A 24449-nucleotide genomic window follows, 5' to 3' on the forward strand; every position below is an offset into this window, starting at 1 on the left:
ACGGCGGTAACGGCAGTGACGACGGCGGCGGCGGCGGCGGCGGCGGCGGCGGTGGCGGCAACGGCGGCAGCAGCAGCGGCGGCGGCAGCGGTGGCGGCAGGAGAGAGAGAGAGACGTATACCGCGGCAAGGAGACGGCAATGTTGCGCGCCGCGCGGGTGGAGGCGCCCACCGCCGTACCTCACGCGTCCTCACGTTCCCCTCGCACCGCGGTAGTGCCGGCCAATCGCGCGGCTCGCCTTCCGATCGGACGCGCCGACAGGCGCCGCCCCCGGAGACCGCCTCATAACCGCCTCTCTCACTCTCGCGGACTCCCGCGAGACCACGCGTCTCGCTTTGTTCGTCGTCCGAGAAGGAGAGAATTCTCTCTCTCGCGGCATCGGCCCCGGCGAGGCCCACCGATCGGCCTCCCGAAACGGCGATCCGCTGATGATGATGAGAGGAGGCCGCGCTTGCTGATGGCGGAGGTGGTGGTGGTGGTTGTTCTGTCGTTATACTAGTATCGCTGAGCGGAGGTGGAGAGCAACGACGGCAGCGGCGACGACGTCGACGTCGACGACGACGACGACGATGACGGGGACGGTGCTCTCTCTTTCTGCAGGTATCGCGTAGGAATCAATGCATTCTAAGAAAGAATCGTGCGACCTGTACCCTACGAAAGTAGGTTGTATCTACTATGAACGGTGAGATTTAAACGAGTGGGTAACGAGAAAAGACACTTTTTAAAAGCTCAATCGATAGAGACAACCTAATTATTGATTTATCATACATACAGAACTTTTTCAAAATAAATAAAAACTGCTTGTTTATGAAAGATTGTTGACAATTTTCAACATGGTCGACTCGGCAAACGGAATTCATAATAGATGAGAAACTGATTTTGCATCTTGTAAATTCTCTCTGTCTCGAAAATGAAAAATCGAAATCGAAACGAACGATGTCGAATGGACATTCGATTCTATTCCTTTATAAAGATATATAGAGATGCATAAACCGTGTATCATTTAGCTCGCGAGCGCTATAAAAAAAGTTAGGTAGATTTATTCTTTTATAGCTGGCGTAAGTGAGTTCAACGAACGCTGGCGACAGCGGCGTCAAGAGACTTGTACAGACACGGACGGCGTTTTTGAATTTCTCGTCTTTCGCACATTTAAGTGTAAGGATCTTGTTGCACCTGCGCACACAATAACGACTGTCCTGATAGCGGCGAACGACGAACGCGAGTAGAAACGTGCGCTCTAACCGTAGTATCTTCTAAATGAGTCTTGGTACACCGCGTTACATAGGTCGATTACTCGCGGCATTCTTCTCGGAAATAGCCATAATAAATTAGCGCCGTGAGTTGACGAATGAGTGATATTTTATCCCGAGTCCGAGATACGTTTCTCAAGAGCTCGAGCATGTATATAAAATCTTTAATTATTAAGTTATTATTACATATACTCACAGCAATCTTATAATTTGTGATTCGATAAAATAAAATAAAACTAACAGCGGAAACTCGTGGGATAAAAGACAAGCTACATGAGCGACTTTTTTTTAATCATAATAATGAATATTTTATCTCAAGATAGCACAAGGAGATATATGTTATCTCTAAATTACTACTTTAACTACTTTTGAAATAAGGAAGAATCACAAACGTCTTTTCAAAGTTTGAGAAGTAATTAAAATAGACATAAGAGATAGAGATGACCGTGAAATAGAAACCGTATTAAAATATTTACGTACAGCCTGTAAAGAATAGTAGCAATCTTAAACGAGTGATATCTTTGTCAACTATTTAAATATATACTGCTCTAGTAATCGCTCTATCTCTAGTAAAATCGCGCCGGTTTTCCCTTCGCTATTTACTCTGGAATCCAGCCTATTCAGCGAAAGTGGCCCAGTACGTTATTAGTCGTATTAACAACAATCTCGCAAGCCGCACCCCAAAGAATTTCTCCACCCTTTCTTTTCCCGCGGCGGCACGTGGCGGCGTAATTGGGGATACAAAGAGTAGACGATTATTCAGCGTCGACGCGATTTTGCCGTCTGCCGGGACCCGAAGACCAACAAGACGATATCGACGATCGAATTTGGGCAGTCGTGCCTCGATAACGGAGTTATGAGCGCGACGTCGACGGTGCCGGTCGGGAAAGATGGCGGTCTTAATTGAATTAAGGCTACAAAGAGAGACGGTCCCGAGTCCGACCCTTACGAGCCCCACTGGCCGGACTCCCTTAACTGGCTATTAGCTTGAATTTTGGTAATAGCGAGCGTTACGTTAGAGAGGTCGGCCACACGTCTAAAAATCCACTTCCAACGACTGCATCTCTTCCTCGCTTTTCCCCCTCTCTCTCTCTCTCCCCCTTTTAAATAAATCCGTGGAATTTCTTGAATAAGACTGGAGTATATTTTCTAAGATTTCGTGAAAATGTGGATAATTTAATGTAATCAAATAGTAATCGACAAGCGTTATTTAATATTGATGTCTTAAGAGTTGGCTAAGAGATAATTTCAATCAAATTTCGATAGGATTATTTCCATTTCGAAGAAAAACAAAATTTCTATTCATCAAATATATCTCTCCACATCACGCCACACTTTGTCCGAAAATGTGAGCGATGATAATGAAAATTAACGAAAATTTTGTTTTCGATATGTAATGCTAGTAATAATAATTATAGCAATAATACCGAAAATAAAATAAGGCGCGAATGGATCGCTCTCGTTAGAAACATAAATCCGGAAAATTCGCTTTTCTCGATATACAGATTTACCGGCGTACTGTGAATTCGTCGTAAAGAATGCAGAGTAGTCTCTAACTCGATTTCAGCCCCCGCTCAAAACCGACTGCCCCATACCCGCTCCCCTGACCGCGTCCCCTTGCCGGATCGGGCGGGGTGTAAAACTGTATGCGCGATATTAGAAGCGTAAAAAACGGGGGTAACGGTGGCGATGCCGAACGGCGAATGAGTCGGATATATGCGGACGAATAACGACGCCCGCGAGGCTTTCTGATGAAGGAATATCGCCCGTCCTTTACGGGCCGCGGAACGTATAAACACGACACGGCCAGCCGCGTGCGTTATTTTTCCGCATGTCTAGCCGCGACTTTTTCTTTCCGTTCTTTTAGCACGTGACCGTTATTACGTAACGCGCGGATTGTGTGAATGTTAATCGTTTTGCAGTTTTGTGTCGCACGCTTTCCGCGCGTTTTCCTACAAATTATTCGCGTAGCTCCAATTATGCGAGCACACAAATTAGGAGTATCAAATGCCGTGGGAATAATAAAACATGGAATATAAAAAACTAAAGTTCTCGGGAAACTCGATATATAATTTATTTATTAAGATCAATGCGGATTTATAAATTCCATCATGATTTATTACATGATAATAAAAATCGGATGATTCCGTAAAAAGTTCATGCTCGTTGCCGTGGAAAATGGCTGTCGTGGGGATAATATCCACAATATTCTCTACAATACGTATCTATATACAAATCTATATTAGAATTTCTTTCCATAAACGGAAACTTATTAGTTGCCGGAACAGCAGAATGATGCTATATACTCTGCAACAAAAATACAGGACGTATACCGTTGTAAGAGCGCGAACACATAGGTACGACTTATATTTACCGTCGCAACAACTTTAGTTGCTGTTACTCGAACAGCAAATATGTAATATCATGCTTGATGTTACCGTAACATGGTTTATGTCGGCATATTTACAAAATACCGATGTTACGTCTATAACAACTGCCGTCTTTTCTGCCTCCTGCGATCCTGCAGATTTTTCTCTCTGTTCAATTTCCGAAGGAAAAAAACGTCGTTTCTCATCTCGAATAATTAAGATAACGACAATTCTAGTGATTTTCTTCGCGAATCACAGTGTCAGGCGTTTTGAGGAAAAAAAAAAAAAAAAAGAAGAAATATTTACAGGACAGTATCCAAGCCATGGATCATTGCGAGGGCGACGAACGACAACGAGGGTGGCACTGGCCATAACGCCCGCATTTCTCATATCGTTGATACTTTCACCCCTGCGAGCGTAGGGCGAGCGAAGCGCATTGTAAGGGCGCGCGAAGCCGAGCCGGGGGTAGAGCTATAAATTTTACTACGTAATATTGTTTAACTGCAAACAGTATACTAACGCCCTCCACCGTTACCGGCACGGAAAAATTTCGACCCGGTCGAACAGTCGTCGGCAGGTTCCGTATAAGAAGAGCCGAATTTTTTCATGAATGATCGATGATCGCGATGCCGGTTGAACGATGACGATCCCGAGAATAAGATTTTTCAACTGATCCTCGTTATCGAACGCGACGAGGGCTCGAAAGGCTCGAACGGCTCGAAAGGGGTCGACAGTACTTTCTCGTCCCGACAACGCACTCTCGGGGCGAGTTATGAAAAAATATGAGATGAAAAAAATGGACGCGCGCGTGCGAGCGCGTGGCGCACGATGGAATAAAAGCGCGAAGTATCAACGCGCTCGGATTTTCTACCTGTAACCGTTTTCCACCTGTAACAGCACGCACGGCGCCGACGAACGCGCCAGAAAATCTTTTTCCCCTCCCGTAATGGCCGTCCACGATCGCGCATCAACTCCGCCGTAAACGTACTCTAAACGGCTGCCCTTTACTTCTCGAGCGCGATATCCGCGCGATATCTTTGAAGCGAAGTTTTCGACGACAACTCTCGTTAATCTCGAACTTCGAGCGAAACTAGAGAGAATAAACTTGAAATTACGATATAGCGCAAAACAGTTATATATTCTGCAGACACCGTTATAAAACTGGCAACAATTTACATCATGTAAAATCACAAGAATCCTATACCCCGTTTTACCTGCGAACAATACCGCTGTCTCCTACACGGAAAGAACACTTTTGCCGGCAAGTCTAAAAATTTGGCTAGATACAGAAAATAATAGATCTGAAAATAATTTTGGTTGATCCTCAAAATTATTATGTCTGACGTTCAAATTGGTTGCTAGAAGACCAAAAATTGTTACATTATTATCACATTTATTAGGTATTTTCCAAAATAATTTTAACAAAATTATTTTCAGATCTATATCTGGCCAAATTTTTAGATTCGACAGCAAAAGTATTCTCTTCGTAAACGAAACAAAAATCATTTTCTGTAATTTAAACGAAAATCTTTCGTCTTCTCTTAATTTATATAAGAAAAGCTACATTCTCCCGGAAATGCAATTTTTCTCAAATGCTTCTGCAAAAAAATTTTTTATAAATACACGGGAAAAACATTTTAACAGGCAAATCTAAAAGTTTGACTAGATACAGATATGAAAATAATTTTATTGGAACTTTAAAACTATTATGTATGACGTTCAAATTGATTGTTAGAAGCTCAAATATTTTTGCAAAATTATTATCATTTTTAAGCGTTCTACATAATAAATTTGATTGATAGTTCAACAAAATTATTTTCAGATCTCCAGTCAAACTTTTTTAGATTTACGAGCAAAACTGTTCCCTCCGTACGAAATAAAAATCATTTATTATGTCTGCGGTTTCCTCTAATTTAAATGAATTAAATCTTTTCTTTTTTCTTATTTTATATAAGAAGTACTTGTTTTGTCGGAAATGCCATTTTTCTTAAATGGTTCTCTAAAAAAAAAAATCTGTTATAAATACACACGCGCAATATTATTATTATGTTTAAGCTTTCTAATAATTTTGATCGAAAATAAAATAATTTTCAAAACCTATATCTATAATCAAAATTTTTAAATTTGCTAGCAAAATTGTTCTCTCAATTGGCTCGCTTGAAACGAGCAAAATGGTTGCCAATGCAGAGAGTTCTCCATATTACCACTCGGTATTTTCATTCGTCGTGCAGAAGGGACGTCCAAAGAAACCTCGCGAGTCTTTCTCTCCCAGGCTCTTTAGGAAGTTTCAAATCCTATCGGGTCTTTATTTCGTCGCACGGCGAGCGGCGAGCGAGCGATCGATCGATCGCCCCGTCTCGCGCCACGCGTGTCTCTCCCGCGAGAGGTGGCTTAAAATTAGCCATTTCCACGGTAATCGCTACCTGCTCCGGCGACGCTGGCACTCCCCCGACATTACAGAGACGGCAGCGGCCTTGCGCTCGCATTGTACAAGAACAATGAGCAAAGAGAAATATTGATGATGCTACCGCCGCGTGGCTAAGCGTGCGCGAGCGAACGAACGCGTGCACGAACAGCCGAGTGTATACCGAGTGTCCCGGAGCGATCTCCTTTACATTATTCAAAGTCTACATTTCCTTGAGAAAAAAAAACCCCGAAGACAGACACCTTATTCCCTTCTAATCCCGCCAACGTTTCTTTTCCGTGTGTTCTCTCTTTTTTATTTTTTTTTTTTTTTTTTTTTTTTTTTAGAAAAAAATTAAAGTCCCGTCGTGTGGAGCACATTTGGAATTAAATGAACGAGAAGGCTCTATTTCGCAGTTCATTTATATTTTATTCCTATTTCCAGACAAGTACAACTTCTTTCGTTTGATATATCGAGTCCATCACGGCGAACAATGACGACAACGACAGGCACAGACGGCTGACCTACGACCGTGTTTACAGGATGTGCTCAAAGTGCATACCTCGTTCATTCATTCATTCACTTAAATAATAATGCCCGTAGATCGCATTTGGAATAGACTTGTTTGTGAATCATTAATAGAAGAAGCGACGATCGCGACATTTCGTTTTTCGTTTCGTTGAGATCTTCTTAATTTTCTGTTTCCTCGGTATTTAATCCTCAAATAAAAATGCTCCTAAAACATTCATCTTCAATTACACAGCCGTACTTATAGCGAGTACTTAGGAGTTAGTCCGTTAAAATAATCCGAAAGTCTCTCCATGCATCGAAACAATTGCAGCTCCTCGCAATTCGACTCCAGGAGTTGTTTCGTCGTTGCTTTTAGATCACCCAGTACGCGTGTACATGCTTGCACAACCCGAAAGGACCGTGCGTATATCGCGAGACAGACGCGAGGACGCGAGACAGCATGTGCGCGCGCGCGCGCGCGCGAAAGAGAGAGAGAGAGAGAGAGAGAGAGAGAGAGAGAGAGAGAGAGAGAGACAGAGTGTGTGTGTTTGAGAGAGAACGAGGAGAACGGGGAAATGCGGGAGGTACAGAAGTATCCTACCGCGTGCGAGAGAAAGAGAGGGTGCGAAGGAAGCGCCGAGGGGATGACGGGGAGAAAGGGACAGCGGCTGTACGGAGGAGAGCGGGGAGATAGAGAAGAGCGGAGGGGGACAGAGAGGAGTAGTGGAGAACGAGAGGGTTATACGCTTAATATTTCAGCATCGCGAAATTCTGCCCCTGAATCATTAATCGCCCGCTCCAGGGTGGCGGTGCCTAGCCGAGTCTCTCTGCCACCCTCCCCCCAGCCCTCTCCCCCCCGCGCGCCGGCACCCCCTCGGTCGCATCCCCCTCGTCCATCCGGTGCTTCTGGTCGTGTCTCTCCTCTCTCTCGTGTTCCTCACTCCCCCTGTTCTCTCATCCCCCGCCGTCCCCCGGCCCCCGTCCCCCGTAACTTGCCTAACGCGACTAGGAAAGCCATCCGCGTGAATATTTTGAGTCCTTGCCGATGTAGGAATAGACTCGTCGACTGAGCCGTAATTAACCCGCTGATTAATTACTGTGGTCGTGCTACACACGACGAAACGAGTATGCCACGTGCAAGCGCGATACTCGCGACGATTCGGAGCGCGCTGCTTGCTTTACCCTTCTTGCAGCATCTCGTTCCGGAGTGGCGCTCGGATATCTTCTAAATGCCGACGGTATTCTCTCTACCTAATCCCCTCCGCGACGATGACGATGATCAAAGCTACGTATCAAGCATCGAAGTGTACACGTCTCTGTCGAGCTCGCGATTAGCGGATAAGAATAAGAAGTTTGCCAATCTTAATCGAGACAACGAGATCGAATCACGACAGAGGATCGCGATTCGAATAAATTCCTTTTCCGGTCCGAAGACAGACTCTCTTGAGATTTGCAGTAGTAACAAAATGGTATTCGAGCACTGAAAGTAAATGCGAGGTTGGCAAAGAGCAATTGTACACGTAGCCAGGAGAAAGTGCAAGACGCTTGCAACAACCTATATTTCGCCGTTCGATAGTGTAACTAATTTAAATGGTCACATTCCCACGCTACCGACAGAGGGGATTCGCGCAATCAGAAAATCTCAAGAACGTTCTCATTCTCTCTTTCTCTCTATCTCCGAAAGATATACCACACGCATCCGCTTCAATCCATAACGGCGAATTCGGTATCGAAGACGACCTGGAGACCTGAGCAAAGCGATCTCGTCCCTTGATACGACAAAACCAATCCGATTTTGCGGCTGATGAAAACACCCGCACAAATATAATCGGACCCACATAAAATAGGATCTATCTCCGCAAGATTAATTGAAAGACAGAAAACGGATCTAACATAAAAATGGATGTGAAAATTAGTAAAGATAGAAATTTAGTATATAAGTAACAAATTCTTCATACCTTTTGAAGCGAGCTTTACATTAAGAATTTCTACAAATTATTTCATCTCTATTTCTTTATGAAAATTACATCAAGCTTGATTCATTTAATAAAATGTATCATTTCTTAATGATTTAAAAGTTATACACTTTTAAAAGCGAATAATGATAATGATAAATTTTATCTTAAGACATAATAATTTATCAATTTATTATTCTTTTTAATTGATATCTATAACTGATAATAAAGAGAAAAATTTTTCTTTTTCCTAAACTGGCATTTGTAATTCCCAGTAGACAAGGGTATTGTAATTCTCGAACATCCTGTATAAACAGTGCTTTACAGCGAAGCGGCAAAAGGTTAAAAGGGTTGTTCACCATGCTTTCTCAGTAGGTGCAGCACGTTCCAGTTGCGATGACAAGACATCGTACCAAGTAGCAGAAATATTTTCTCTACTTATTACAGCTACCGTAGCTACAGTTGTCGTCGTCACCGTCGTCATCATCATCATCTTTGTCATCGTCGTCATCATCATCATCGTCGTCGTCGCCATCGTCGTCGTCGTCGTCGTCGTCGTCATCGCCGTCGTCGTCGTCGTCGTCATCGCCGTCGTCGTCGTCATCGTCGTCGTCGTCGTGGCTATTGTGCTCGTACAACATTCACGCACACGGTCGCACACGCTGGCAATAGTTATTAGTCGTAGTCGGTGCGGAGCGTGCAGGTTGTGCACGAGGTTAACGTTGCAGAAGGGGACGCGGTGCGGCGCGGGAGAGAGCGGGAGAAAGGGGGCGAGTGGATGGGTTGGTTTGTACCGAACAATGATATCGGGTATTTGATTTGTAACCGACGACAATACCGACTTGCGACCCCGCATTTCATCCCTCCTGCTCGCCCCTGCCGCCCCGCCGCCGTTCTCTCTCGTTCGGGCGTCACCCTGTATATACTATATGTACCTGTATACATGGAACTGTACCTATAGGGCCGCAAGACAAGGTTGTCGATAGTGAGTACCACCTTTATGGCGCCTCTGAACAGATCCTTTTCGGATCCCGTTCCCGGACCAAGAAATTAGTTGCTCGTATCGCGCGATCGATCGCGCTATAAATTCACTCCGTTTTTGGAAAGATCGCGGGAGAGATCAGAAGTACTTCGCGACTTCGATGACGCCTCGTTGGAATAACGAGGCAGGAAAATTAAACCAGGTGCAGGTGTTAACGTTACAAAGAAGAACGACGCTTCCGAAAATCCACTTCCGAGACTTCAACGTTCAAAGCGTAGGCGTTGCAAAATTAAATCTGAGAATAAAGTGGCGAAGATCATGGTGAAAGTCATTAATAAGTTACTCTCGCGCCACCCACGGCGGAGAGATTCTAGACTAGAGGTTGAATTTTTTAGAGCCAATCGGATTTCGTCAAATGACGCGCTCGTATTAATCTAGCGCGCTCGTAAGAATTGATAGACATATATTCCGGGATACAGACGCTTACGATCGTTCATTCGTGATACGTCCGCCGGGGGAAGCGAGCGACGTTCAGCATTATACCTATTCTCGGCAGGACACCGCCGCTCTTGCATACATAATACTTCAACGAGCCCATAAGTTGTTAAAACTATCCGCAGCTGCACACACACACACACACACACACACACACACACACACACACACACACACACACACACACACACACACACACACACATGCACACACTTTTACGGCACGGCGACTCTTTCGTCGCGCCGCTTTTCGTGCGCGAGTTAAAAAAGAATTAAATTGTTATCGACTCGGGACTTTTTGTTGTACGGGACGCGGCGCGATCGAAGAACGATGAAAACTCGGCGCGCTCATATGAGTTTATTCCGCAACCCCTTTTCTGCATTATTTATGCGAACGCGTGACCGGTCGCGAGCAATAAAGCAAGCGGGCAAGGATCTTCTTGGACGGCATCAAACGCCGGCTTTGCCCGGCGGACCCGCTCGTTCTCTCATCCTTTTTAGGAAGAAAGCATCCGAGGGAGAAATTATTCACGGGCAATTCTACGGACACAAATCTCCATAAATATCTGAAGGAGGAAGAGAAGAACGAAAATGAAAATTCGATGCGTCGTTTTACGCCTATCTAGCACCGCGTGGCGCCAAAAGATCTTATGCCGTTATTGTACGTGATTGTGTGTTGCTGTTGCAACGCTTTCCTGTGAATACTCTCGCTACATTTCTCCAAGTGCTAGGAATTTAATTGCGACTCCATTTAACTGCGAAGTAATTCAGTTCGGATTCTAGAATAAGTTTTGGGCCAGGGATGCGTCAGATGGTGAGTTATTGGCATCTTGGCGAGAGGCAACGAGAGCTCCGAAGAAACAATCGGTCATCAATATTTGAATAGCTTAATACTTAAAGGTGTCTGTTGCGCTGCCGCGTAAAACGTCGCGGTAAACTCCGGCGAGGAGAGTTCTATAAGTAGAGCCCCGTAATGATATCGAGAACGTTAATGATGTAAGCGATCTATGTTTGCCACGTCGAAATGCGTTTAATCCGTGCGAGCGCGGATCCGCGGATTATAATTAACTCGGCGGCGATAATTCGAAGTGTATAATCACCAAAGTCATGGAGCGCGCTGATACGACTACATGAAAATAATTAATCATCAATATTCCAGAAGCTTACGTTAAAAGCGTCGTTGCCACACGAAAATCATTACGGTAACAATGGGACGCTCTCTGCGTTTGGAGAAAAAGTAATACTGCAAGGCAATCTGTCTGTGTTCGGAGATTGAAGACACGGAAAAAAAAATACGAGTACACGCAATAGTAAAAGGAAAAAAAAGAAAAAGATAAAAATAAGAAATAAATAAAAATGAGTTGTGAGAATCATATACATGATATGAAAAACTGACCCGCAAAGATTACAAGATAAACAGGAAATAATTAATAAAGAGGAATGAATATTTATGACTTTAATAAAATATAAGAAAATCAGATAAAGAGGAAGAGAGAGAGAGAGAGAGAGAAAGACAAAAGGCATATATTTCTATACTATTCGTGGACGTTTTGCTTGAGATCTTCTATCATCTTACGGTGCACGAACGTACCGTTTGAAAGAAAGCATTGACCCAGCACGAAATAACATAATCCATAGGCAACGCGACTAAAGATTTCATACCAGACGCTCGCAGTAAGAGAGTAAAGAGAGTAAAATAAAAATGAGATGGACACAAAGTGTGTAAAGCGAAGGGAAGCGAGGAGGGACGAAGAGAAAGAGAGAGAGAGAGAGAGAGAGAGAGAGAAAGAGGAAACGACTCTCCTCCGTGTCTCCACTGTGAAGGAAAGAGAGGCTGAAGAGAGACGGAAAAAAAAAAGACAGCTTATAAATGAATACAGAGAGAGATGTTTGAGAGAGCGGAAGCTTGGCCGTGCCATCTCACGAACGTACATATTTGGCGGAAGACGGCAGCCAGGTACAACGGACCTATTGACGTGTTAATTGCGCCTGAATAATTAAAGGGGAAGCACCTCTCCCCCGGCAGCGGTGCTCCTTTTAAAATGTCCCACGATCTCGTTAACCCGCTCCCGCGGAGGGAGCGGAAGGGGGCGAAACGTGGGGGAGGAGGAATGAGCGCGAAGATGAAGATCGAGGATGAAGTTGGAACCGGCATCGCGAAGGATGGAGATCGAGGATGAAGCTGGAACTGGAACCAATTCGATTGCTCCAACCGGGACGACAGCGGGACGAAAAGCTCCGAATTGATTGTTGTCCAAGATTAGTGTATCTATAACGAAATATCGGAAATATCGTGAAATACAGAAATATGAAAAAGTTTCCCGAAACGTTTATTACTGCGAGCAATTTCGGACAGATGTTTTATTGGCAGCCGGTTATAGTTTTTCCGGGCAAAAAATTTTTTCTACTCATCCCGTGTAATTAAAGAGATCTTTTTTCCGCGCGACAGGCGAAGCCGTCATGTTTCGCATTAATCGTTAAATATCGTTAATTGTCGTAGAAGGCAACGTATCTGGGCACAATATCGCCCGAATATCCCGAATTGTCCTGGAATATTGCAGCTCGACTATTGCAACTCGGTAGAAGTGGTTTGCTTCAACGCAAGAGAAACTTTTAAGTGCGGCACCCAACATTTGAAAAAGGATAGGGGTATAGAATAGGTATAGTGAAAGTTGTGAAACAGACAACAGTAAATCTGCAGGAATAATTTATGGGGTTGTAGATTCATAAGAATATGCAGAGATTAGTTCGTGAAGAGAAGCACAAAGACTAATCCTATAAATTATTAAAAAAAAAAAAAAAAAAAAAAAAAAAAACCGCACGATCGATTCTTGGCTTTCATTTATCCATAGATTCGGCCGTGGCATCGATATAATATTCTTTACACATTTATGACCACATTAAAAATCGAAAAAGTTTATAAGATAATAAGTCAAGATGTAGATTCGAGAGGAGGATGTTAAATCTCATCAAGGATTCATCGCGATATTCAGCTGCTCAGAGCTGTAAAATTCGATCCGAGTGGCTCAGCGTTATTACTGAAAATCCCTTCGAGTGGAGAGAACGATCCACGCTTTCTCTCTCTCTCTCTCTCTCTCTCTCGAGCAAGAGACTCGAAAGCGGTTACGTATGCCGTTAACAATGTCCGGCCGAGGCGGACTTCATATACTTGTGCGCGATCGGAAACGGGGAAAATGCTCAAGCTGTGGTCTGAATAATTGACGATTTAGCCGTGTATCGGCGGAAGGGAAGGGTTCGCGGTGATCGTAAGAATATCTAACCTCGACGCGAGTCCGCTGTATTATTCAGCGGCTGTCATCCCCGCGTCTCGAGGGGCGGGGGGGAGGAGGAGGGAGGGGCGAGGCGCGCCGCTCGCCTCCAGAAAGCTCGAAAGCTTACGATCGCGAGCGCTTATTCCCGATCGTAACCCGCAACGCTTTATCCCACGTTATTCGCCTTATTTTCTTTTTCTTTGATAACCGGACACATACGTGCAAAAACATGCAACCGCTCACGCGTATACACACACGGGCGTTACACGTGCACGCGAACGCGATGCGTCACGTGCCGCGGCTCTCAACTATAGACCCGATGCAATCTTAATGCGATCAATTATTTACGGCGCTCGTCATCGCCCATTAAATATTCCACGCTCGACGAAAGAGTCCTCGCGCTACCCCGGAATTATTCCGGGCCAGTATTCGCGAATAGAGTGCCGAAGTGCGCGAGGCGCACGCTATTCGTATCGCGCCGCTATTTTCACGAGCGTCTAATGGCGTTAGGAAGAGAGAGAGAGAGAGAGAGAGAGAGAGAGAGAGAGAGAGAGAGAGAGAGAGAGACATCCCGTGGGAGAGGCATCTGTCACCGGCGAGAAAAGATTCCTCCCGCGATCGATCCCCGACCGAAAAGATCGATATAATAGCAAAAGATACAGAGCGCCGCGTCGCGAGATAAGCGTATTTAACAGAATGAAATTTAATTTTACAACGACTTTTAACTCTTTGTCATTACGAAAGATCTCGATCTTTCTCGCCTCCCCCTTCCCCCCCGCCTCATCCTCCGGCAGGTCCGCCGGGTGAAATGTGGCTTAGCGTTACTGCCCCGAAGAGGTCTTTCGATTAATTCGAGCTTAAGTTTCGCAAACTCTTTTATGTATAGCCGCGTTGCCCGTATTTATCGTCGGCCGCGCGTAATTGAACGCGTAATTATACGTCGGTCGACTCGCGCGAAACTTCATTTCTGCAATCTTCTAAATGTACCCCGAATGTATCCACGCGACGACGATACGGCTCTATAAATATAAGTAGTTACTACTCATCGACGTTGCAATAGTCCATTTTTGCAATCTCCTAAATGTATTTAAATGGATCTACGCGATAGCGCGACTGATCGCATCGCCCTATAAATACAGGCTGTTACCTGTGCTGCTTTTTCTCTCGGCAAACAACGCGATCGATCGCGCGTGCAAGTCATGAATCATCCTTAACGAATGAGCGTCATAATGGAATATATTATCACAGAATATGGCCATCAAAGACGTCAGAGTTTACTTTAACAAAGGGTCCATAAATAATAGAAGCATTCTAAGAAAAGCAGGTCTGAAAGCTCGAAACCTCCCATCTTTTTAATATTTTTTTAAAACCGAAAAAAATAGAATTTCTTTTGTACTAAAGTTCAAGGCAAGAAATGAAATATAAAATTGCAAATAAATAATATATTATATTACATCTCGTGCGAAAGTTTAACGACGAGTTGTTGTATGCTTAAGACAATATCTTTTTATTAAAACTTTCACACAAGACGGTATAAAAGTTTATAAAGTGATTTTTATTATTTTTTTTTAATTTTACAATTTTTTTAGCAATGTCTACGCTGACAACACGAAAACCACGAAACATATAATTTCGACAAATAAAACAAACAAAAATACGATCATGCGACTGGCTGAAAAGGCCGAATCTACCGATCAACTTCTTCCTACGATCGATCGTTGTTCTCTCCCCTCGCGGTCCCGTCAAACGCCGAACAGCTCCTCTGAGTTCCCGGAGAGAAGCGGGGGGGGGGGGTTGATATAAACTGTGATTGATATTTAGTCGCGCCACACGGCACTTAAGAGGATTAAGGACCATCCAGGACGAGTATCGGCCGGGAACAGCCGTGACCCCGAGCACGTGCATCCAGGGACACGCAACGATCCTCCCGAACGTTGGCCGGTAGGTAGGTCGGTAGATAGATAGGTGGTGGAGACGTTCCAGGTCGATCCAGCAGCGCCAAGGATTCCTCCCGTCCTGTCCGACGCGACTGAAACGCGCTACTACAACGCCGCAACTCTGATTACAGTTAGCTCGGTCCGCTGGTCTAAACCTCCATATAACGCGCATCGCGCGGTCGTCGGGGACTAACCCGACGACGACCACTACACCACGCCACGCCGGGCGCGACATCCAGCCCCCGACCATGATTATCCGGTGGATTGTCTTACCGCATCCTAATCTCGAGAATGCTCATATCGGAAGGCGATCGAACCGGACTTTGCCGGTACGAGCGTACCTTTGGCGTCTTTCGGAGACTCCTTCGGACCACTGCGCCACTGAAGAATTTTTTCAAAGATGGACAACAAATTAAATAAAGACAATAGCGTATACAGGATTTTATGTAATTTATTTACATGATCGTGATAAATTTATTTCACCTTTTTTTTAAATATTGACTGACTTATCGCGACAGGTATCGTTTTCTTATATTTTTTTAAAAAGCGAAGAATTGAAATTAAAATTCTATCTGCGCAAAGTAACTCAAATCTAACGTATTGAAGGGTATAAAAATTTTGACAAAAACGAATATTTAAAACGAAAATGGGAGAGCGGTTAAAAAAAAAAGATTATTCGAAAATGTGTTCGAAAACAATCATTCTTCAATGAAATCCTGATTAAACCATAGTTATGTTGTCCAAGTTTAGCCAGGATATTCGAGGGAGAATATTTTTATTTCTTATTAATGCTCGAAGTGGTGTAAAATGCTGCAAGTAGGATATATATTTCGGTTCCGCGGTTATATACATCTGCACGAAACGTGTTCAGTGGGCGATTAATATCTTCCTCGTGACAGGGATAGCTGCTGATCTAAATGACTTGTTATAAACGTTTTAAAGCAACTTTGTGACAATCATCGCAGATCGGCGAGTCGTTACGTTATATCGAATTAAAAACGACGTGAAAAAAAGACACGGATTCAAAACGAGTCGGCTATTTTTGAGACGGACATCAGAGACAAGGGGGAAATGGGAGGAAGGGGGAGAGTTGAATTTTTAACGAAGAGCTATTACTTTCCCAATATGACAGCCGTGGAAATATACGGAACGCGTCGTCAGAAATACGAGTCATATTGATAAATTTCTACATACGTGTCGCGTTTCTCTTCCTCCTTTCCGTTCCAACGATCTTTCGAAATTTCTCGAATGGTTTCCTTAGAGAAAATTCGATTGGGTGTCTTTCAGCGCTTTTTAATTTCCAGCATTAATCATCTCTGCGAACAATGTCCAAATTACAGCTTCGTTGAGGCAAAGCTAAGTGATAACGTGAAAAAGGAAAATTTTATCGCCCTGGAATTTTAATTCACCTGACATTTCTAATCGATCATAATTGAAGGAGCTAAAAATCGTGTCCTGCCTTCTCCGGATACTTCCGAAACATTGCCGAGAGTACGGCGCAATGGGCGGTAGCAGACTATCGAAACCGTATTAGAAGCGGCTCGCGATGCATTAATGATAACCGTTATCTATTCCGGACGTCACCTGTAGTCGAAAATAGCGGTATAATCAAAGACGACGGGGAAAGAGCAAGGAAGAGCGAGAGAGAGAGAGAGAGAGAGAGAGAGAGAGAGACGAGAGAAATTCGGAGCGAGGGAGGCGAATCGAAGCGATGTGAGCGTCGAGGGCGCGACGTGGAGGATGGGAGAGGGGGACGGGGGAGAGAACTCTGGGTAATGTCGGGGCAGCAGGCTCGTGCGAGGTGCGAGAAAGGAAGCGTCGTTTCCGCATCGCGATTCCGCCCCGTCATTGGCTCCGATTCCGTGCTAACGTTAAACGCGCACGAGCCCACGGTACACTCTCGTGCAGCGCGGGGGACACGAGGGGTGGAGAGGGGAGGGAGGGGGGGGGTGCGCGCGGGGGGGAAGGATTTTAGGGATGGCCGCTGCCATTCCACCGTCCTCTCCTATCCCCCGTCCTCTCATCGATAATATACGATCGTGCATGATTCTGCTTCGTGTATCACAATGGCCCTCCGGGCAAGCCCGTTCCACCTCTATCTACGTACCTGGCGCGCCGAACTACCGGCGCCCGGAGTCCGCGGTGGATAATGAGTGATTAGGTAATTAGTTGTCCAATATTCGCCCCATCCGCCCGTTCCTTCCTCTCCCCTTGCCGCGCCTCTCCCTCCTTCGCCGCTCGCTTCGTCTATCCGCGCGATCTTCCCAGCGCGTTTCACCAGCATCGCCGCGTAGTCTCCTGCTACCGCTTGACCGGATGCGTTGACCGGACAGTACGGACGTATGGACGATAGTACGGTTCGCACACTATCGCGAGATATCGCGTATGCGAACGTCGTGATCGCTCGTCAAGAGTGACACGGGGAAGCCGAGGAGAAGTTCTAAATTATCGTCGAGATATTTCATATTTCTTTCATCGACAGATGTTCCGTTTAAATTAAAAATATTAACGTGAAACCTTTATCAATTTTCATATTAGCAATTTTTTAATAAATTAAGAGAGTTAAACATTTGAAGCTTTGTGAAATATCTCTTCCTCGATAATACAATGTTGAAATAGAAAACATAATTATAGTTTTATTATAATTGTATTATCGTCTTTACTAAGCAATTAAGACCAGAGCTTCTATCTTATTTTATTAATATAAACTTATTAATAATTTTCATTTTTCTTTGTCGAAAATAGTTTTCTTATAAATGAATATTAAATTTGAAATATTCCAGTAGCTGCTTTCGTCCTTATTAATATATATACATGTAGTCCACCCTTGTCGAATTGTGTGTGAAGAGTCCAAGCCTCAGTGAATGAGTATCGATTTACGAAAGAAAGGGGAGAAGAATGAAAAGAAGGGCACGTCCGTCCAATACCTATGTCCGAAAAAACAACCGAGTTCTCCAGCCCCGGAGCTGAGGAACCGCCATGTGTGCGGCATCGAGACGACCCCTTATAAATATAACAATTAAAAAAAGGGCTGTGTATGCGGAGTGCTGAATGTCCTGCTTCGAGGGTGGACACCCGCGGGCACCCTACGGACAGAACGCAAAACAGAAGGGCGCAGTCCCCGCTATGGGCTCCTTTCCGTCGGTAGGACACCGAAAAATAACGAAATAATGACGAATCAAATTTTTAATCGTTCATAAAAAATTCCGTCGCTTTTTATAATCGACACACGGGAACAGAAATCATCTAACGAGAAATAATAACGAATCTTGACTCATCTTTTGTTAAACATGTAAATATTATATAAAGCAATTTCCATAAATACTGAATTAGTTAACTGAGATGTAGTTAATTCCATCTCTCATTTTCTAATTTTGTCTACGGATAATCAGTTAAATCCTAGTTAAATCCAACTGATGTTATGCGAACGGTTCGTAATAATTTTAACTCTATTGCGCTCCAATCTTATTTAGTCTGCCGCCATATTATCATAATTATTGGATTAGGAATGTAGCCGAGCTGACTCCGCCGTCGCTTTATGATGCTTCTCGTAAAATCGTACCGTTGGCTGTTTGACGAGCGATTGCAAAGAAGAATTGAACCGAGGAAAAAAAGAAAGAGAGAGAGAGAGAGAGAGAGAGAGAGAGAGAGAGAGAGAGAGAGAGAGAGAGAGGGAGGGGAGAGAAACAGGGACGACAGGCGACGATCGGTGAGGGGCGCGTGGGCGACACGAGGGAGTTAATTCACGAAAGCGCCGAGGCGAATTCAATTCGCGCGAGTTAGCGCGTGACGAAATCGCCGCTCGTCGCCTCGTTGCCGGCGACCTAGGTCATAACTATTTAAATGCCCGCGGCTGGATAAATTGTTGTATTAGTCACGCCAAGCTTATATTAATACATGGCCCGCCCGGGTTCGTCGTTCGTGCGAGCCCGTTATTTCCTCTTCCGAGCAAGTCTCTTACTCGGCCTTTGCGAAATAGGAGGACAAAGCGTGGACATTTGTTGTGCATGTCGTTAATCTCGAGCTATCCCGAAAATCTGTGCGTGAATCACAAGCGGCGAATCACACGCCCTGAGGCGTTATCGCGATATATTTCAGTTACATCACGCGAGACGAAGCCTGGGAGATAATTGTCGAGGTGTATTAGTAAATGTCACTAATTAGCCATGACATACTAACGTGACTAACTCGATTGATTCATGTAAATGTAAGAAAAAGCTAAGGTTCTACGAGCGAATCTTCTATCGAGCCCCGACTCGGTTTTAACGAATTTAAGTCAACTGTATCTTCGGAGAATCCTCGAATTCTCCTGCGACGCTCGCTGCTGACATAGATTGCGACAGGCAGATAGACAGACAGATTCTAAGAGAAATCTCTCTCTCTCTCTCTCTCTCTCTCTCTCTCTCTCTCGATAGCCGGCAATCACGCCGATCGAAATACAACGGTGCATTTTGTCGTCTCAAGCCTTGACGCGTTTTCACGACGGAAAGAGCGCGAAGAGAGAAAGAGCGAAAGAGAGAGAGAGAGAGAGAAAGAGAAGCAGAGCGACAGTCATCGGTGGTTATTTAGGTGATTACGCTTCGCTTCGCGGACGACGTGTGCGCCGTACACGTTTGATCGCATCGTCGTCGCGACAAATCGACATTGTGTCACTGCGCTTCGTTGCAGCAATAACGCATATAATATACGCGCGCGCGCACGAACGAGCGCGAGCGCAGCATTACAGACCGCTGATGTAATACTTTTATGATCGGCCGCCGCAATTTCTCGATGACAACACTCGCTATTTCTGTCGCCGAGTTTGTGCACATGACTGCCGCGACGAGCAATATATCGCGCAAATACGCGCGACGCTCACGCCGATATTTATACAGGGTGTTCGCCATTTCTCCCGTGAACCGCGAATAGAACCACACAAAGTTGGATCTCTTGTAGCTCTCAAGTCACCTTATATGTCTTCGTGGGTATAAATATATAATGAGAATTTTATCTACGAGATAAGAGTATGATAACGATAAATGTGATGACTTGCATGATATTTCAAGAATGATAACTTTCGCAAATTATATTTGTCTCGGGACGTATAGAGAGTGAGATTATCACCGGGCGTGCCTAATGGTGAAAAATATTTAAAGAATAAATTTGTTAAGAATATACTTGGAAAAAATGATATACTCGGAAAACTACACGAGAAATGACACATTTTTTTCTCTCTCTTTCTCTCTCTCTCTCTCTATTAATTTTAAACCAATTTTACCTCGATAGAATAATTCGCGGTGCGCAATCGCTAAGATATTTGATAAAAAAATATTAAAATATTATAAAACGTAGTAAACGGGATAACAGTTTCCGTAATACTATTAAAAGCTAAACTAACTTTAAATTCGGAATACAATTGCGCCTAGACAGGAAAGAGTACATATCCGGGACACCCTGTACAATATATCGAGCGTGCTCCTTTTTTTTTGCTTCCCTCGTCGGCATTGTTCGTCCATGTAACGCGAGTCGTTTCTCGCTTTCAAAACGGAGCTTCCTTAAGCGGAGGAGAAAATCGAAGCCAGCGATGAGGGGGTACGCCGCGGCCGCTCGTTACGGAGTAGGTGGAATCAAGGCGAAACTTTCCGCATGAAATTGCAACGTGCGCCCGCCCGTGTAATGCCCGAGTGGTACAACTCACCTGTACGTTACATGTCTTCGTACGCTGTCGATACCGCTCACAGTAAAGGCTGCGCTTTTTCCATGCAAGGTGCATTGCTCTCGTCGAAGTCCATCCGCGTGCGTCGACGTTTCCCTGCGGTCCTCCAGCCTGTCACGAAACAGAGGAAAAAAAGGGGGCGCGATTGAGAAAAGTGAGCAACGAGAGAGCGAGAGCGAGAGAGAGAGAGAGAGAGAGAGAGAGAGAGAGAGAGAGATAGACAGCTTCGCAGACTAGATTAAGCTCGAAGGCAAATGAACTGATGAATAATCTAGAAAAATCTTAACGAGGTCACGCGCTTATGGAAATTATATAAATCAATAATTATTCGAAGGGATTACGTAACAGCGATATTTGTAGCTTACCGCTTTTTTCGCTATTAATATTCGATATCTCTCTTTCAACTTCTACTTGCTCTTTCGTAAAGTTTCTTGTCGGACATATGTATACGTACATGTGGCATTTGTAACTAAAAAGGTTAAAGATTGAAAGTGGCTTCTATCTATGTATACAAGCCACCCTTCGCGTTCCCTCCGAGACACGTTAATCCGCAGAAATACGTGCGGTGCGGTGGCGAAGATTGCACGGACGGCAAAGTAAAAGAATGATTTATCGGTCGGCTGACTTTTCCCACTCGACTTTTCCCACTTGTGCAGAGGGCCGGGTGATCTCACCCATCGTAGCTCATGTCTTTTATTCTCACATGAGGAACAACGACGCGAGTCCAGCTTTTTTTAATACCTTTTTTAATATCTTTTACATTACGACGCTTTCTCTTTTCATATACACATCCACACACAACATCCCCTCCCCCCCCCACACACACACATGTTTATATATTTATATTTATTTATAATTTACGCGTAAATAAGAGGAATGATAGAACATTTGGAAAACATAAACGCCTCGTTGACAGCCCTCGCAAGCGTTTGACACGACCGAAAACGAAGGAGGAGACGAACGGGAAGAAGAAGAAAGAAGGGGACAAGCGAATGGCGAGAGCAACGGTTACAGCAGAATAAACCCCTCAATAATGAGTTCCGCGAGTGAATTCCCTCAGTGCGGAGAGAGGCTCGAGATAATAAAACAGAGCGGGACGCCGGCGGTGGTCGAGGGGAGGGGGGGGAGGACGAAAGGGGGCCAGAAGGGTGGCGAGTGGGTGGCGGAGGGTATGGAGTGAGCGGGGACCGAGGGAGGTTTCCGCACTGGCAAGAGTAATAGTAAGAGGCAATAAAATATAATGAAATAACATCCAATCCAGGAGAGATATTGTGAAAATATTATTACTAACTTATTACTCGTTGGGCACGGCGTACCACGCTCTCGACCTTTTTCTCCATTTTTCCCTGCCTTGCTCCCTCCCTCCCCCCTTTCCGCCAGTCTTCATTCCCCACCTCCTCCTGCTCTCGACAAATATATACAGGGTGCGCCTGAAAAGGTGGAACTCTCGATATTACCGTTTGCGAGGGACTTTTGCTTGGCAAAAATTTGAGCGGCTTTTTCCAATTTCTAATGTCGAGTATCCCGAAAATTGATGAACGTTGAATTCTTTTTTCGAACGAGAGTTAGAGTGAGTAGAGATTAACTGTAAAATATACGATTTCTCGTGTATTTATATTCTCTCGCGTACAGGTCTAATTCGATAAAAAATTATAAGTTCCAACATTAAATGATTCATTGTGCAAACTGCGTAATTGTACCATATATATTATCGTACATTAACGCGTTACACGTTTAAATATTAAGTCAAGTAGTATATAAAAAAATCCGAAAATTTACCCGAAAGATAAGAAAAAGTAAATTTCAATAATAGAAAAATGATAGGTTTTTTTTTTTAAGAAGATAGCTATTTGTAGTTACCGTGAAAAAATGTCACGAAGATAATAGACACTTCTCGGTAGTATTTTCTGTTTTGTCTCAAAATTGACTTTTTCTTAATCAGTTTTACATACGTGATCGAACCATTTTTAGTCGAAAAATTTCTGCTCCTTTTAAGCGCACCCTGTATAACCCCTTCGTTCCGTCTTTCCGCGCTCTTCTTTCTCTCCGTTCGTTTCGTGGTCGCCAGAGACGCGATAAAATTTTTCTCCCTTATCGTCCTTATCGAGCCCCAATAAAACCCGGTGGCGAAAGATTGGCGGTCGTCGGTCGGACACTCGGACGAAGCGTGAATCGTTTTTGCGAAAAATGCGCCGTGTCACCAAGTCGCAGACGTCGCGATGCAGATTTCCGCGGCTCGTTATTTTAAATTAACGCGAGCGCGTTCCGTACTTTAAATTATATCAGGGCTGGATCCCAGAAGATTCTCGAGAGGTCGGTCGCCGACGTTAAAAATTAAGTATCTAAGGAAAGCGAGTTTCCGTTATAATAATTTTGTTGTAATAATCATTTATATTCATGAGAAGATACTTTCCATTTTTAGAGAGAAAAAGTAACCGTAATGCGCTCTCTCCCTCCCTCCCTCCCTCCCTCCCTCTCTCCTCGGAAATTAATTAATTATAAGACCCACGGACCTCTTTTCCTCATCTTCGGATGCCACGACGTGTGTTGCGGTACAAAGTGCAACGTTCCCGCGTTCCGCGCTGCGCCTATCGCCGCTAGCCTAATCGCCCGGTATCGCCGTCGAAATTATTCCCTTTTAGCGTTGTTAGCTCGGTACGCTCGCGATTCGCGATCGATCCCCGAGTCCGTCCGGCTCTCTCGCATTTGAAATGCAAAGTGCGCGGCCGAGCATTATCTTCCAGGAAAGACCATGGACGAATAAAGAGAGAGACAGAGAGAGAGAGAGAGGGGGGGGAAGGGGAGAGAAGGAGAGGAGACGCGAGCGCGAGGAGAGGAGGGAAAAAAAGAAAGAAACGCAGAGAAAAAGGCAGAAAGAAAAGATTATCGTGAAGCGAGATATCCAGGGGAGGGGGGATCGCGCGCGCGGTGACGAAAGATGGTTATATAAAACGCGGTTAGGAAGAGGAGAGACGCAGGGTAAGCGGAGTGGCATGCAACAATCCTATCTGACCGTGTAAATCTCCGGGCGTCGTAACGAAGCGGCAAATCGAAACTAAACGGTAGCCCATGAATGGGAAATTAGAAAATAACGTTACGCCGGCACGAGGTCGCGCGCGCTTCCGGCCGGGACACCTGTGCACGCACGTGCATAACGCTTGTATGTGTGTGTGTGTGTGTGTGTGTGTGTGTGTGTGTGTGTGTGTGTGTGTGTGTGTGTGTGTGTGAGTGACGCGCGCCCGCGCGCGCTAGTCGTCTCACGCATTGTAGCTGCCGTAATGCGCATTATTATCTCGTAAGCGAAATCTGGTTACGAAGTCTTTTTATTAAGGATTTAATTGATCGACGACGCTTAAAACGCGCTCGGCCGCCGTCTCCGTTCATGCGTTTCGCGCTGCTTTCTATTCTCCCACCTCTTATCTTCTCTTTTTTCTTCTCTCTCTCTCTCTCTCTCTCTCTCTCTCTCTCTCTCTTTCTATCTGTATTTTCTGTTAAATAAACTTCTTTCTCTCTCTCTCTCTCTCTATTGCATTTCCTTCCCCTCTCGCTCCCTGCATCTGTAATAAAATTCGCCTTCTTTC

At 44.6% G+C, this 24449-nt stretch overlaps 1 protein-coding gene across 1 annotated transcript in view; it reads right to left on the reverse strand.

The window, feature by feature from the left end:
* The window catches only part of LOC105422703 (protein bric-a-brac 1), a 368722-nt gene that overhangs the window by 281502 nt on the left and 62771 nt on the right, over positions 1-24449 (reverse strand). Inside the window, exon 3 of the mRNA XM_089071328.1 lies at positions 20851-20979. The gene's annotated coding sequence lies outside the window, so the exon portion shown is untranslated. The remainder of the gene's footprint in view (positions 1-20850; positions 20980-24449) is intronic.

Source organism: Pogonomyrmex barbatus, unplaced genomic scaffold (assembly GCF_055798465.1).
Source record: "Pogonomyrmex barbatus isolate J1 unplaced genomic scaffold, ASM5579846v1 scaffold11, whole genome shotgun sequence".
Taxonomy (NCBI): Eukaryota; Metazoa; Arthropoda; class Insecta; order Hymenoptera; family Formicidae; genus Pogonomyrmex; species Pogonomyrmex barbatus.